The sequence below is a fragment of the Rissa tridactyla genome, unplaced genomic scaffold, assembly GCF_028500815.1.
Source record: "Rissa tridactyla isolate bRisTri1 unplaced genomic scaffold, bRisTri1.patW.cur.20221130 scaffold_81, whole genome shotgun sequence".
Lineage (NCBI taxonomy): Eukaryota > Metazoa > Chordata > Aves > Charadriiformes > Laridae > Rissa > Rissa tridactyla.
In genome coordinates, this window is record NW_026530008.1 from 345,001 (window position 1) to 347,500 (window position 2,500).

Below are 2,500 nucleotides of genomic sequence, written 5' to 3' on the forward strand. Positions count from 1 at the left end.
TGCGGGTGGGCCAGTGGTGTACCGGGACGGCACCTCCCGCTGAAGGCGCTCCCAATCTCGCTCGCTGGCAGTGGCGGCCCGCCGCCGCTGCTGCCGCCGCCGCCGACCTCCGCCGCTTCTCTCCGACGCGCGCGCGCGGGCGCGCGCGTCTCCGGGCCGGCAGAGGAGCAGAGGGCGCGTCGGCCGCGTTCCCCGTCGCGGCCGCGTCCCTTCTCGCCTCCGCTGGCGCCCGCCGCCGCACGGCGTCCGCCGCCGGTGGACCGACTCCCGTCCCCCTCCCCGCCCTCGCCCGGCGCGGCCCGCTGCCGCCGCCGGGGAGGAGGGGCTGGGCGGAGAGCGCCGGGGCCCCGGTGGGTTCGCCCGCGAGGCAGCGCGCGGGCGGGCAGCGCGCGGGGGAAGCGGAGCTGTCGGGCGCGGGGCGCGGCGGCGCGTCCCCAGCCTCCTCCCGCCGGCCCGTCTCGCCCGAGAAGAAGCGGGGAGCGCGCGGCGGCGGCGGCGCCGACGACGACGGCGCCGCGTGTGCGAGCGGCGAGAGAGACGGGAGCTGTCCTTCGGGGTCGGGGGAGGCGTCTCCCCCGACCCTCCCCGCACCCCGTGCCCGGGGCTGTGTCGGTGTGAATGTCACAGTTCCCTTCTCGCACGGACGTTCGGTAGGGCTGCCGGGTAAGCCCGCGGAGGGCTCCGGGCGTTCCGGGTACGGCGCGCCGAGCGGCGCGGCGGCGTCCCCCGCCCCCCGTCCCTCTCCTGCCTGGGGAGCCGGGAAGGGGGCTCCGCCGCCGCGCTCGCCCTCGGCGGGCGAGGCTCGGCAAGCCGGGTGGCGTCCTGCTTTCCCAGCGGGCGGCCCGAGCCACGGCTCTCCTCCCGGGCGCAGCGCCGGGCCAGAGGGAAACCCCGGGCCCCGGGGCCGGAGGACGTGGTTGTGGCGGCGGACGTCGGGCGCGGCCCCCGCGGGCGGACGCTCCCCCGAAGGTGGCAGTGGGGGAGGCACCCCCGCGGGGCCTAAAGTTCGTTTCCCTCGCCCCAGGGCCAGGTACCTAGCGTCCGCGCTCTCGCGGTCCCTTCCCTCGGCGCGTCTCTCGGCGCGTCTCCGGGGGTCGAAGGGCCGCGGGGGCCGGGCGGGGGTTTAAAGACTCGGGCGGCTCGGCGTCGCCCGGGGGGCCGGCCGGCCGGCGGCGGCGGCCGGGAGTTCTCTCTCGCGGTGAGAGAGCCTCTCCCGGACGGCCGTCGCCTGCGACCGCGTCCCGCGGGCGGCCCGTGCCGGGGAGGGGCACCCCTGCCCCCCCCTCTCCGCGGCCCGGTCTCGGCGGAGAGACCGCGGCGCGAGCGGTCGGCCGTGTCCGACCTGCCCGCCTCGGAACGGGCGACCCCGGCGAGGAGCGCGGGCTCCCCGCCGGGGCTCGCGGCGGGTCCCCGCAAGGGGGGGACCCGCCGCCGGGCGGCCCTACGCCCTCCCCCCGCACTCCCTGTGCGCGGGGGGGGGCGGGAAGGGACGCCGCGCCTCCGTCGCAGCGGCTGCGTCGCGCTGCGGCGCCGCTCCTCCCTCCCCCGTCCGGGCGAGCGCTCGGCGTTCTCCCGCCGCTAAGCGCCGGCGAGGGCGGCACCCCGTTGCCCGAGCGGCGGCGTCGCCGCTCGGTCTAGCCGGACGGAGCCCCCCGCCGCCGAGGCCGTCCCGGCCCCGGGCCCCGCCTAGCCGCTTCGCCTCCCCGTCTTCGCCTTCCCGGCCGAGCCGTGCAGGCGGTCGGGGCAAGCGGGGGCGTCCCACTCCCGGTCTCCGCGTGGAAACGGGGAGAGCGGGAGCCGCCCCCGCCTCAGGCGGCCGTCCGCCTTCCGCTCGGCGCGTGCCCGCGGAAGGAGACGGGAAGCGGCGGCGGCGGCGGTGCCGTGGCGGGCGGCCGCCGCGCGGCGGGCCGCCGTCCGGCGGGCCGCGGGCGTCGTGCGTCGCCGGCTCGGGGCGCGTCCGCGTCCGCCCGCGGCGGCGCGGAGCCGCCGAGGTGCCGTCGGGACGGGACCCCGGGGAGGAGTTAGGCTGCCCGTAGCGCGGCGGAGCGGCGCGCGCGGAGGCGCGCGCGCGGGGTAGCCGTCGGGGCCCCCCGCGCCGCCCGCTCGAGGCGGACAGGCGGAGCGGCCGGGCGCGCCGCCGCCTCCGTGCGGAGGCCGGACCGAGCCCGGGCGCCTGGGCCGCCCCCGAAGCGAGCGAGGCGCTTGCCGTCGCCTTCGGCCGGTGGGGAGCGCGGGCTCCCAGGCCCTCGTCGCCGCTCGGGGCGTTTCCTTCCTTCCTTTCTGGCCCTCCTTGGGCGTGCTCGTACGGTCAGTCGAGGCGAGGCCCCTCCGTCTCGCCCCCGTCGCGCCGCGCTCCGCCGTTCTTTCCCCTCCCGCCCCGCGCGGGGATGCGAGGGGAGGAAGGGGGGGCCGGCCGGCGGGGCAGGCGGTTGGGCCGTCCTCCGAGAGGGGCCGCTCCTGGCGAGCGTTCCCGGCCCTCCCGCGCGCGCGGGGCGGTGCC